This window comes from Harmonia axyridis, chromosome 1, assembly GCF_914767665.1.
Source record: "Harmonia axyridis chromosome 1, icHarAxyr1.1, whole genome shotgun sequence".
Classification (NCBI taxonomy): domain Eukaryota; kingdom Metazoa; phylum Arthropoda; class Insecta; order Coleoptera; family Coccinellidae; genus Harmonia; species Harmonia axyridis.
Genome location: NC_059501.1, coordinates 22,293,536 through 22,307,932, shown reverse-complemented (window position 1 = coordinate 22,307,932; position 14,397 = coordinate 22,293,536). Strand labels below are relative to the sequence as shown.

The following is a 14,397-nucleotide window of genomic DNA, read 5'->3' as shown; positions in this document are numbered from 1 at the left end:
TCTGAAACTTGCGACTGGAGACAAAGCAGAGATCAGAAACCAAGTGAGACCAAGTTGAATCATAAGGTGCGGCTAATGACTAGTATTATTATCTTAACAGGACTGGCCAAAGTGGAGAAGTTGAATTCTCCGAATACTTGCGTGAAATATGCAGGATGGCTTATGTCTTAAAACAGTATTAAATCTAATTGGCTGCAAATTATTTCTCGTCACTTCCTCTTACTGAATAGGTGTGAACACTCGTTGACATATTTTACTCCAAGTGTTCCTGAAGATGTCAAAAATGGAGAATGGTTGTTGGTTTGCGGTTGATCTACTCCATCTGGATACTTCACTTTCCACCGATAGATGACTCCAGTAAAGCTAGCATCAGAACCATATTGAATTTTTGTTTTTTTTTGTTTGTTTTTTATGCTAATTTAAAACCCTATTGAAAAACTTCTTGCTCCTCAATTATAGGATGAATCTTGGGTTCTGCTAGCTTAACGTTAGGCTAGCAGAACCAACAAGGTAATTGATTTTTATATGGACAATCTGAGTACATCATAATTTTGAGCTCATTTTAGGCTCACGTTTTAATTCACTGCCAAATTTCACACTTTACGTTTCAAAAAACTGAGTTCTGCTAGCTTCAATGTTAATAAAGGTCTTTATTATTTGGAGTCTAGTTACAGAAAATATATCACACAAACAAATAGGGCGAGGTTCAATGTGGATAATTGCACATTGCTGTACAACCCCCACCTGTTCTTACACCTGACCCAAAATTCGAGAGTGGCACTCAGAAAAGAAAAAAAATAAACTCCTCAGAATGAATTTACTTATTAGTAGTAATTTTAGGCTTTATTCAGGCTAATTTATTAATCCATTAATAAATTTTTGCTGTTAACTTTATCCTGATATAATGGGTTCTTCTAGAATCACCCTAAACTGGAAGTAACAAATGCAAATCGAATTTACACGAAAAATATTGCATTGGCCTAAAATGAGCCAAAAATTATGATGCAATCAGATTTTATGTGTAAGTATATACATGTTGATAATTCATATGAAGTAGTTATGAAAGAAAATTTCGAAAATCAGGATAGAAAATTTTTCTCCGGTTGAGCTGGCGCCAAATTTACAGACGATAGTTTATTTCTTTTCGATACTTGTTTTCTTAGTGCGATATTTATCCACCAGATGGTGTCCCTTGATTTGGAATTCGGACTCGCCTACGTTCTATTAGTGTGACGTCACACACTGCCATTTCTGGTTCTCCTGTCAGTGTTCGGAATCCAAACAAATAAATTGTCATTCAAATTAGTACGGTGTCGTTGAAGGAATTGGCTTATTTTCATAAATAAGAGTATTTGAGGAACGATTTCAGTATTAATTGATAGACAGAAGGAACGAGGTTAATAGCAGTAAGTTTGAATCCTGTATCATTCCCCAGATTTTGTAAAAAGCCGTGTTTATTAGTTGAACTTCAAGTTCGAACTTACTGGCATTAATCTCGTGCCTTCTGTCTATCAATTAATAGTAAAATCGTTCCTTAAATAATCTCATTTATCAAAATAAACCAATTTCTTCAAGGACAACGTACTAATTTGAATGACAATTTATTTGTTTGGATTCCGAACACTGACAGGAGAACTCAAGTGGCGGTGTGTGACGTCATCACTAACAGAGCGTATTCCGGGGTTTCCCCGCTGAAGGGAATGACAACGTGTTTTATTTCGATCCATAAACAAGATTCATAACTTTCAAACGTTGTAAATGAACTATTGCTTTTGTGGTTATTCGTTAACGAGTTTATAATTTGGGAAAAATGGGTGAAAGAAAAGAGAAATATTGTTTTTAAAATTAAAAGTTTCTAGCAATTATCTATACAGGATGATTCAACGCGATGGCCTATTACGTTTAAGAAAAAAAATAATCATGTGCGCTGAAAATTTGCATATTGGGGTGTGAAACAATGATCTTCCTCTCTAAAATATTTTCAGTTCTTTTCAACTTCCGGTTATACCGGAAACAGACTACTACTTCCTTGTTTCAAATGGCACACCCGGTATATAATAGTATCATTAGATAGCTTTTTGATGCCAGCCCTTCTTTGTTCAGCACACGCATTAAATTCAAACAACTTTTTTTTGAAAAAAATATATACTTTTTCTTAGCAATAGTTTAAAACCTTTGTCGATAATGACGATTCATCGAAAAATGTGAAATTACCCTTAACAGTATATCCTTCAATAAACAATTCCTTATTATCTATAATAACACGTAATTATTCATTTTAAGAATGAAACTTTGTACCAACTAAATTTAATTTCTAAAAAGATAAACGACACCAATGTGAAAATATAATCAACATTTTAGGGAGCTACGATTCTATATTGCTTGTCACTTTTTTGTCTTCATTATTTGAAAAAATATCGGAAAAAATCAAACCTGTTTCTGAAGCTCTTAAGCATAAAAAAGACACAAAAATCCAGTATTTCACTAAATAATCTTTTGGATAAACTGAGAATGAGAAATGAGAATCAAAATTCACAGTTTACTTAACTAGTCCAGAGGTCTAGTAAAAGAGTGGGGGTAACAAATGTTTTAAATATAAAAGAAGGAAAATAACGAAGCGTTTTCCAGAGTTATCACCAGATAAGAAAATGTCAAACCCGAAATCGTACTTCGAAGACAATGTGTATTATTGCTGTTTAGATATATTAATTACTCAAACAAAAAAAAAAAGATTTCAGAGCCTCTGTAATCTGAGCGATACGTATAACAAGTAAAACAACCAGGGAAACTCTTTATCTTCTTATAATGAAAAGAAGCCGGAAAAATCTCTGCTAAATACAGTAGGGACATTTCAGTCGATCTCTATGAATAACTAATTGCTATTGGGCCTGAAAGTATGTGATTGTATATAGAACGAATTTATTTTCCTACATTGACTAAATAAAATGGACCTTACATTTTCGATTAAATCCCAAAAATCAGGTAAATAGAGAATGTAAACAAAAAGCTGCCATATTTAGGCTCAGCCAATCAAAAACGAGACCACGATTGTCGTCACTGTGGTTTATTAAGTCACTATAGGTAAAATCTTTATAAAGCGCCACCTCAAGGAAGAAAAGAGATGACACCTTAGGTACCTTTAGTGAGGAAGTGCCGACACTATGTATTCTATGCTTCTTTCTCATATTCTACTCCTTGTTCATAGAAAATATTCTGATGCATATTTATGGCGGCAAACTTCTGTAAATGTTTTCTTATACCGCATTTCTGTGGTCAAAATTTACAGTTCATCCTCTGATAGAAGCAATTTTCGTATGTAGTCGATAATTCTGATTTTGTTCATAATAAGATTCAATTTAAATATCAGTTAGCATTACCTACATGACACGTATCTTTCTGGTTAGTGGACGGACACACCTTTTTACTCTTGCCCACGCAAATCGTAGACGGTCGCGTATCACATACTACCAACCTAACGGTACCGACAAAACGCCGCTTCGCTTGACTTTTTTCATCGACCAAAAATATTGAAACTGTATATTTTAATTGAGCGTATAGGAATTCGTCGCCTGCTATCCACATGAATAGAAACGAGAGTGAGAAAAGTCGAACAGTGATCACTGACTGAGAGTATCTATCCGACACAGAAATGTCATTCACTGATCACTAATTGGCCGTAGTCCGAATGTAGAATGCAAAAATGGGGTCAATGGTACATACGAGAAAAATTGTAGGAGAATGCAAATTTTGGAGGGATACCTCGATGAAAAAATCTATGTAGAAAACTCTCGTCCCATAATGATACACAAAATACGTTAATTCAAAATACAACACGGTTATAGTTATTAATGAAGATCTCATTGCATGTTTATACAACTTTAAAACGCCCAAATCATGCGTTATCAGAAAAAGTATCACAACTAAGACCACGTGATAGAGCAAGATTCCACGACGACTAGACCTTCGTCATTCTATAAAAGCTGAAAGTTTTTCTGTGCACAAGGGCGTAGGAATGGGGGGGCCCTAAGATTTCCAAAATATAAAATTGCAGAATTCTCGCAAAGTCGAAGAACGTAAATTTGAACCAATAATCATTTCACTTTCCTTCGAAATCCACACGGCAGTAAAGAATCGGACCCTTTTACGCTTTTAGAGTTTATTATCACTTACAAGATGAGTACTTTTATTGCACTACGAGCACGTGTATATCCGAGGTTTATTATTTTCCTTTGTCTATCTGCTTTGTCGGTGTCGCTTCTTATTTGCCATGGCCCCCCCTGAGATTTTGATTGCCTCATTTTTCAGCACAACACCCTCAATATTACTTTCTCAATCCAAAGGGCATGGAAAAAAGGAAAGTAATGGATTCTCAACAATTTTCCGGTTTTCAATGACAATCATGGACGTCTTATCGTTTTTTAATAATTTTCATTTTGCCCCCCCTGAGAAAAATTTCTGCGGGAGCCCATGTTTTTAAGATACACTCGAAGATACAGGTGTTAAAGTTCAAGTTATTTTCTCATAGAACCTTCCCTTCACAAGAGATTTAACTTGAATAGGCATAGATCTTCCAATTTGAAGTTTTCATCATGTGATATGCTAATTTTGAATGCAAATCTACAGGGTGATACTTTTTCTGGAAGGGTACCGCTTCTTTCCTCCAGAACTATTTTTTGGTGAACCTCTGGCAGTTTAGAAAAATGTAAGAATAAACTCTGGTCCAGTACTACACTTCTTGGTTTGTTATAGTTTTGTCGTAACTGCTATTGATTTCGAGAAAAAATTCAAATAGCTCTGTAGTAATCCTCAGGAAAATCCAAATTATTATATAGATCCAGCTAGTAAGCTGTGATGAATAAATGAATTATAAGTTTTTTAATTATTTACCCACTCTGTGGCGAAGATTAATAAAGATTCGATAAACTCCTATCAGCATAACTAAAAAATACGACTACAAGAAACACCCTGTAGCTGGCAAACAAAGCGTTTGCGGGCTCATGTTCATGTTTTCATTCTTGAAATTATGCAAGGAATACTTTGGTTCAAACTTCGTTATCAAACTTCTTTTTCTCACATTACAAATATGATTAAACGTTGTCGACAAAAAATTTTTTTCGATTATGTATAGGTATATGGAAAATAACCACTGGAACGTTCATCCTACATTTTAAGAGGATCTTATCATCCGAACCTCTCATCTAAATGAACTAACAGACAGCAATGCCTTCTGATGCCAAGTCAGAACTTAATTTTTCAAAATTTCTTTCACTTGAAAGGTGCAGTTGTAATCGATATAAGTACCTATCTAACTATGATTCGGAAAAATGTGGTTCGATACACGATTGCAAAATTCTAGAATACCAATTAAATATTTCACAATTTATCACACGGAAAAACTACTACCTACTCCAATATTGCGGAAGCGAAAAAAATCGCAAACTCCAAAGAATGCGTGAAGTGAATAGTTAAAGAGCGGTTGTAAAAAACTACGGTCACATTCATCATCTAATAGAGTGAAAGACTCTTTATCCTGAATTCTTCAACAATGTGAAGAACCTTGGCTTCAATTGAAAGTTCAGATTACAATTTCAACACCCAATGAAGGATAGGATAAAGTAGGCGACGTCTGAATTTTTGCAACAAATTTTCAGAGGTGTGTTAAAAATTCGGCAATTACGTTGTCTTCCGAAAATGTCGAATTCATAAAAGAAAATTCGTTTAATTTTTATTTCGATAACATAATTTATTGCCAATCACAGCGAAATTCAAAATAATTTGTTTATTGCACTTTTATTATGAAATCAAATGTATTATGTCATGTATTTATTTCCATGCTAATTCGATATTAGATCCTAAGTTTTTGAAAGCTTCGTCTCTTTGCACCTACTTTTTCGTGATAATTATACCAGTTTAATGAATCTTTATAAATAATGTTTGAATAATAACCAAAAATTTATTAATTTATTTATTCATCACAGCCGAGATCACAGCTTACTAACTGGATTTTCATAATAAGAAATTCGGTTTTCCTGAGGATTATTACAGAATTGTTTGATTTTCTCGAAATCGGTGGCAGATAAGACGAAACCAAAGAGTGTAGTACTGGACCAGAGCTTCTTTCTAAACTACAAAAAAAAAAATAAATTGGAGGGAACAATCAGGCACTGTTCCAGGAAAAATATCTCCCTGTAAATTTGCATTTGATGAAAATTTTCAATTAGAATATCTATGCCAAATATAAAATATCTTGTGAAGGGAGGTGCTATGAAAAAAAATCATAAAAAATAACAATAACTAAATGCCAATGTATTTCTCAGTTACGCTCTATGAAATTTTCATTGTATACAACTTTTTGACAACTGTCGCCCTTCTTAATATATTACCCTGTGTATGTAACTGGTCAGCAAAGCCAATACTGTTTGACATTATAATAGTATACTCGAACTAATAGTGATGACAAAAAAATTGAAATTCCATGGACGACTTTTTTAATTACAGGGTGAATTATGAACTAAACGTTTTTTATTTTGAATAATATTTGACTCACCTCGTATCTAACAATCATTTTTGTTAAAAACCAGTAAAATTTTTACCTTATAGGTAAGCACTATATTTGTCGCGCAAAAGTGTTTCATTCAAGATGATTTTAATACGAGAAATGTTACTTTAAAACTCGCTTTAAAGAAATGCCATTTTCCAACTTCGACACCCTGTATCTCGAAAACTAGTCATAGGATTTAGTTGGACTCAGACTTGTGAGCTATGCTGCCTGGTCCTTTTGCATGAATCTTGAAATTTTTATTGTTACACATCAAAATTTCAACCTAATCAGATATATTAATTACCAAATATCAGATATTCCTTTTCCAATATATTTCTTGAACTTTCTATGTTTCTGATGATGTGATGAGCTTGAAATTTTGAACGAAGCAAAAATTTTTTATTTTTCATCTGAATACAATATTGTAGTTTATCAATTATCAGGTCAACAACACCTTTTTGGATTTTGCCCATTAAAGAACCATTCGATATCCGAATCTGCTCTTCGTTTTTCGTGTTTACGGCCGGACTGGACGGACAGAATTAAATTTGGCCACAGATTCGTCATCAGTAATTAAAACTTTATCGTTTGATTTCCGGCTGAAAATTCCAAAATTACAGACATTGTGACGAAATAATAGCGCAATCTTTCAAGGACGAGCGCTCAAAAATGATTTATTCGAATTTATTAATTAATCTATGTCAGATATCTCCACTGAAAGAATCCAGCTAATGTTTACATAACACCAACAAGCTGACTTTTACTGGAAAAATACGCTCAAAGAACAACTCGACTTCTTCAAGGGTAACAGAGCGAAATCAACAATTATATGCTCAATTCTAATGAACCTTCCATGGTATATTTACACAAGGAGAGAGTGAAATTCATTAATGCATTTGAATAAATTTATCACGGCAAGAAAAAACTTTTTTTTCCGCTACAAGTCATATTTGCAATTCAATAAATCGATTGTTTTAGATTGTATATACATAACGGATTATATCCACTTTTCATTTCAAGAAATTCATGTAGAACAGGTTTAGAAACGGTTTTTATTTCTGTTAAGTTGCATTGTTTTCGTATATTGAATGCTATTGCCCACACTTTTGCCCGCATGGATCTTCTTACAAGCTTATTTTATTGAAGTTATGTAGGTATGCTTATTGCTGAAAAATTAACCAGCTAAACTATACTCCTAATAGTTGGGTTCCCCGAAGCTTTCAATTCTTTGGCGTTTTAATGAGGCCCTATCATAAAACTATCCTTAAACATTTGGTTCGCACGCGCCAGTTGTTCAGGATCGTTTTTTTGCCATTTTGAATTCAGAACATTTGAATAGTATATTCTTAAACAAGTTGCAGAATGGGCACCTTTTCCAACACGAATGCAAAACGAGCGACAAAAGTAGCGAGTTTTCGAGCGCATGAGTGTTGGAATTGCCTTCTGCAACGGGTATTAGACGATATTTTCTATATTTCACTCCAGTTTTGTGAAATATTGTCGAAATTTAATGAAAAATTCAGATTATACATCCTAGGGACTTTTGAATTGTATCTTGGCAGTTGGTGTGACTGTTACAGTTACAAAAATTGAAGATCATGGAATTTGAATTTGATTCGTTCGTTTCGAATTTTGAAATAATTTGTAATTACGCACTGAATTCGTGAATTATGTCTGACGAAATCCATTTAACACCACCAGAATTAAGATCGATTGCGAATTATGTTACAAATCATTTCACTATATCCAAATTCTATTATATTGACAATTAACGTGTGTTGAAATATGATCGGATCGGAAGTCAGTATAGACAACCACAAAACGAAAAATATAACTGAAAACCGAGCTGAAAACAATGCTGTAATGAGTTCATTACAGCACTGATTTCAGTTCTGTAATGAACTCATTACGATTCTGAAATAGAGAAATAACAATAATTATTATCCATAAATAACCTTTGTTTTTAGAAGTTACCTATCAAAGGGCTTAGTGAATGCAGGAAATAAAGAACCTCGAATTTGTTGAGGCATTCTTCTTTGGAGCGTTGCAGTGTTGTATTGAAGTTGTTGGAATGTACCTATGTGTAATTTTGTCTGTCACAATTTTATTTTTTACTGAATAGTCACTTCATTTATGTTCTTTTTTTAGCTTTTTCGACAATGGCAATGTTTAGACAGCGGCTGACTAAAATATTGATAGCAATGAAGAGATGGAAATTGTAATAAATGATGATCATGTGAAAACTACCAACAACCCCGAAGAAAAAGATTCAAAGCAATGGATACATTTGCCAGTGCTTGCTTAAATAAGTATTTTAATCGTTTTTTTATATTTATAATTTTCGTAAGGTGAAGCTGAGGCAATAACAAAAACGTGCGTCATGACGAAAACTCCATATGATACTGTCATAACAAAGTTCAAAAAGGGATTCAAGAAAGGAGTGAGAAAATCATTGCTTGAAAAATATCATGCACGACCAATAAGGCGAATGATAATACCTACCCAAAACTTATATACAGGATAGTCCAGATTTTAGTTCAATAACTTTGTCGAATAGAACAACTCCGAGAACAACTCTTTTCATTGAGAAAAGTTCATATAAACATATATCCTAACAAGCTTCGTTTTCGAGATACAGGATGTTGAAGTTTGAAAAAAAAATCAGTTTTTGAATTATAACTCTAGTATTATTACATTCATTGTTTTAATTTGTAGGTATTGAAGTCTAGATAACGTAATGTTTCAAATAAGGTTAGTGTCTCTTGTCAAAATCACCCAGTGGCGTCGGTATAGGGGTGCTATGATCCTTTTTCTATAAAAAATTTATTCACACCATTGTCTTTTTTCGAGAAAATTTTTTCATTTCTGAAATCAACAGAGCCTCGCTAAAAAAAGGTCTCTTGAATGTTTTCCATAGAATGTACCATTTTCGAGATAATAGAGTACAAAGTAAACGCTGTCTACGAAAATTCACAAAAATTAATTTTTTAAATTTTTCCATTACTGATAAATGAAGGTACAAAAATTGACGTAGTATATAATAATCTTTGTAGATTTTCGTGGATAGTGTTCACTTTATACTCGAAAATGGTACGTTCTATGAAAAAAATTCAGAAGACAATTAGAGAACACAAAAAATATCACTCTGTAGATTGACATTCAGAATTAGCATATCACATATGAAAACCTTTATAATTGGAAATATCTATGCCAAGTTAAAGGTCTTGTGAAGGGAAGGTACTATGAGAAAAAAAACTTGAAAAAAATCAAACTTTAACACCCTGTATCTGGAAACAAACCGCTTGCGGCCCCATGTTCACTTTTTTTTCTCAAAATGTTCCGGGTAATCTGCCATTTTCGAGGCCATTTTCGTTTGTACCTACAATTTTTTCAGGAACACCTTGTAGGTATAGGACTGGATTAATAAATGAACCATCTAAATATGTGTACCTATACAAACATACCTCGATACATACATATTATATTTGTTATTCAAGTTCAGAAGTTGTGATAGATATAAAAACCAGATTAATGTTAATGATGAATAATTTTGTAGAATCTCAATTTTAAATAATAATTCCAGTATAAAAAGACACCATTTCATACTTTTCTGTCGGCAGTCCTCATATCGGGTTGTTTTAAATTATGTGAAATGAAGAAGTTTTTCAATCTTACAAATACATGAGATACTTAATAAGTGAAAGTTAATGGGTAGAATATAGGGACGCCCTGTATTATCAAACGAACTTAGCTACTGCAAAATTTAAGATAGCGCATAACATATAAGTATTGCATGATAAACATACTGGAAGATCAAGGTATAATTGAAGAAATTTAATTCAATATTCAACTCACATTTCATTCAAGAAGTCTAATTCCAACCATATATCCATGTAACTCCAGCTACAAACTGAAAACATCGTTCGTTACTTTCATCATAAGGGTCATTTTTAATCAGTTGCACTCGCGAGGAAGCGACCTTATCGAAAACACATACAAACAAACCATCACCAACGGAGAATCCGAAGAACCAGCATTGTTGGCACAACGAATACAAATTCAACTCGACAATAAACACAACAATCGTTTCCAAGGAAACAGCACTGTACCATCCGAATCTCTCATCGTACGTGTACTATTCCCATACTTCCCAGATCCCTTGGTTTCTGCACTTTCCATACAGGAAGGTCCGGCGAAGGAGTGCCACAAGAAAAAAACACATCGCCGTTTAGACAACAAATGAATAACACTGAAACAACTGTCAGAGTCGGCCGCGGATGTCTTGGCTTGCAGTAAACTAGCTGGTCTGGTTTGTTGGCTGCGTTCAACGGATCGCAGTATCGCCTGTCGAGACTTGGTTTGTTGAAAAAGTGGGCGTTGCGCATGTTTACCAATTCTGTATTGTTGTTTTATACCATTTCGTCGGAGGAATTCCTTATATTTGATAAATATCGGAATTCCTTTTTGGTTTTTCTCTTTTTCCGAAACCATTTCCCAAAAGGAAATCGAATCTAGGGATATTTGATTGGTTAGGGTACCAACGCTGTCAGAAAAAATAATCTAAGTTAATAGACTACGCTTCAAAATTATCGCACCTATAAAAATGAATGACAAATTCGTTGATTTGCAGCCGTTTGTTTTTCATTGCCGGGCTCAAAAGCATTAATTGCGTTCGATAACGATCGCCTGTGATTGTTTCAGTCGGTTTTAACAACTCATAATACACTACGCCGAGCTGGCCCCATCAAATACTAAGGAACCGTGAATATTCGGTTTGGCCGTCGATGTGGAAGCATGGCCGGGATATCCTCATAATTTTTTGCGCTTGGCATTATCGTAATAGACCATCTTTCGCCTCCAGTCACAATGCTATGCAGAAACCCCTTCCGTCTTTTCTTGCAAGAAGCTGTTCACATGCAAACAAACGCCGTTCAACATCTTTCGGCTTCGACTTGTACGGCACCCAATTTCCTTGATCCTGAATCATTTCTATGACTTTCAGGCGTTTTGAAATGGCTTATTGCGTCACTCCCAATGATCCTGCCAATTCTTGTTGCGTTTGACACGAGTCTTGATCAAGTAATGCCTCCAATTCTGCATCTTCGAAAACCTTATCTCTTCGACCGCCATGCTGGTCGACGTCAAAATCACCGTTCTTGAGGCGCCGAAATCACCCTCGGCACGTTCTTTCACTAATGCCCGCCACTCACGAAGCATTTCTTCTAGCGTTTGGTAGCAAGCGTCGAAGAGATTCCAGTCAGACAGCTCGGGACACGGCCGTACGAGTGTAAATCAGTGTATGAACTTGACTGCCCGACTGGAATCTCTTCGACGCTTGCTACCAAACGCTAGAAGAAACGCTTCGTGAGTGGCGGGCATAATAGCCATAAATATTTTAGAACATTCGATGAGCCTCAGTCGCAGATTTATTCATATTGAAGCAGAAAATTAAAACCTCTCGCAAATGACGAGAATTCGGCTCGTAAGTTGACATGTATAATCGAGAATTACTTTATGATGTAGACATTAATCGACTAATAAAATGTCACTTTCAGGGCCAGCAAGTGGCAGCTGCATATCATATCTAAAAATAATGGAAAGAGATGCAAACTTTGATCGTGTGATGGAACTAACAAATCGACAAAAACTATAGAAATTCAAACCGATTCTACAAAGATACATTAATATAAAATAATTCAGGTTAATTTGCAGAAAAATTTAGATCTAATTCTCTATATATATATATATAGAGAATTAGATTTGTCAAATTCCATAAATATAGGTAATGACGATTAAGAAAGGTCTTTTTCATACAAGTTATATATGTTATACAAATGTTTATATTGTATTGATATAATTTTTCACAAAATAAATGAGTATTGACTATTGATGCCTAACCTCCGATTCACTTTTCTCCCTTTTTTAAGAACGCCCATGATTTTCCATCCTCATTTTTAATTGTTTGTAGCTATGAACTTCAACTGAACTGTAACATGAACTAGTTGAGCAGCTTCGACGACTTTCTCTAATAAATAATTTTTTGAGCAGATCATATTTCTTTCCAGGCATTCTTAATCAAAACAGTACGAAATTGTCGCTTTTTCGATATGGCGGCTCCTCTTGCTCTTGCTACATGGAATGTGAATATAGACATTAATGCGAACGCCATCACTAAAAAGTACAACTATACAAAGAAACACTCTGTATCGAGATACAGGGTGTTTCTTTGTATAGTTGTACTTTTTAGTGATGGCGTTTGCGAACTCATGTTTATGGGCCATTTTATTCTTTGAATTATCCAAGGAATCTTTTATTTTCCTTCGTAACTCCATTTCAGGAAAACCTAGTATAAGATAAGAACAATCGAATTGGTAATAAAAGAAATTATTTTGAGTACCTAATTTGAGTCAAATTTCGTTATCACATCTCATTTTCTCATATTACAGACATGAGTAAACGTTGTTGTGAAAAATTTTTTTTCGATTAGGTACCCCCCAAGGAAAAAAAGGATGTACGCCCTCGGACAAGGCCCATCAGTGGATGATTTACTAGCAGGCCAGCAGGGCCATATAATAATAATAATAATAATATTATTTATTTTCCTCAGCGACAATATTACAAATCATTGTATAAGGAATGGTCAATTTAAACAATGCCGAGCCTGAGTACACTCTATTAGTGTGACGTCACATACCGCCATTTTTAGTTCTCCTGTCAATATTCGGAATCCAAACAAATGAATTGTCATTCAAATTAGTACAGTGTCGCTGAAGGAATTGGCTTATTTTCATAAATAAGAGTATTTGAGGAACGATTTCAGTATTAATTGATAGACAGAAGGAACGAGGTTAATACCAGTAAGTTTGAATCCTGTATCATTCCCCAGATTTTGTAAAAAGCCGTGTTTATTAGTTGAACTTCAAATTCGAACTTACTGCCATTAATCTCGTTCCTTCTGTCTATCAATTAATAGTAAAATCGTACCTTAAATAATCTTATTTATCAAAATAAGCCAATTTCTTCAACGACAACGTACTAATTTGAATGACAATTTGTTTGTTTGGATACCGAACACTGACAGGAGAACTAAAATGGCGGTGTGTGACGTCATCACTAATAAAGCGTGTTGAGTAGCCAGAATTATATAATCAGTGAACACACCAGTATTTCAGAAATCTCAGAAGAGAAATAATAAACCATTGAGTAAAATTTGAAATAGTTTTATTGGGACGGACCTCGTATTCTATCTCAACTCGCTTTCTTCAAGAGAGGGATACGTTGCCTATAGCAACAACGAAATTTCTGCTATAGAGGCCGGTCCAAAATTACGCCGTGGGGTACCCGTATTCGTGTTATCGATTAATGTTGGCAGGTAAACTCTTCGAAATGCAACTATGTAATTGACGGTCGAGGCCCATGCCCGTGTCGACGACCTTCGAATGTATCCCGTTGTCTACAGAGTGTCCCAAGTAACGCATCCATGGCTGAGAAAGAATCCCAAAAGAACAGCCCTCTCATCGTGAAACAAGATAACTTTGGGTTATACAGGGTGTTAAAAAAACAACGTTTCCATTGAGAGAGCTGATTCTAAACCTCTTGCACCATTCTAAAATACATTATATTAAGAACTTTCAGCAGGTGGTTCAGTCAGGAATGTTTCTATTTCATAACTCCAACCCATTTATTTGCTTGATTTACAAGAGATTTCTTTAATATTTAAGTATTACCAAGTAACTTGATATCAAGTCAAGCAATAAATATCTCGAATCAAGTCAAGTTCAAGTTGTCAAGAGCTTGATTTTTAAGTCAAGTAGATGGTAAAAATATTCAGCTACTTAACTTTATGAATCCCTACG

At 34.5% G+C, this 14,397-nt stretch overlaps 1 protein-coding gene across 1 annotated transcript in view; it reads right to left on the bottom strand.

Annotated features, from left to right (window-relative positions):
• The window catches only part of LOC123682290, a 34,617-nt gene extending 23,741 nt beyond the window's left edge, over window positions 1-10,876 (bottom strand). Inside the window, exon 1 of the mRNA XM_045620845.1 lies at window positions 10,397-10,876. The gene's annotated coding sequence lies outside the window, so the exon portion shown is untranslated. The remainder of the gene's footprint in view (window positions 1-10,396) is intronic.
• Between the last annotated feature and the right edge of the window lie 3,521 nt (window positions 10,877-14,397).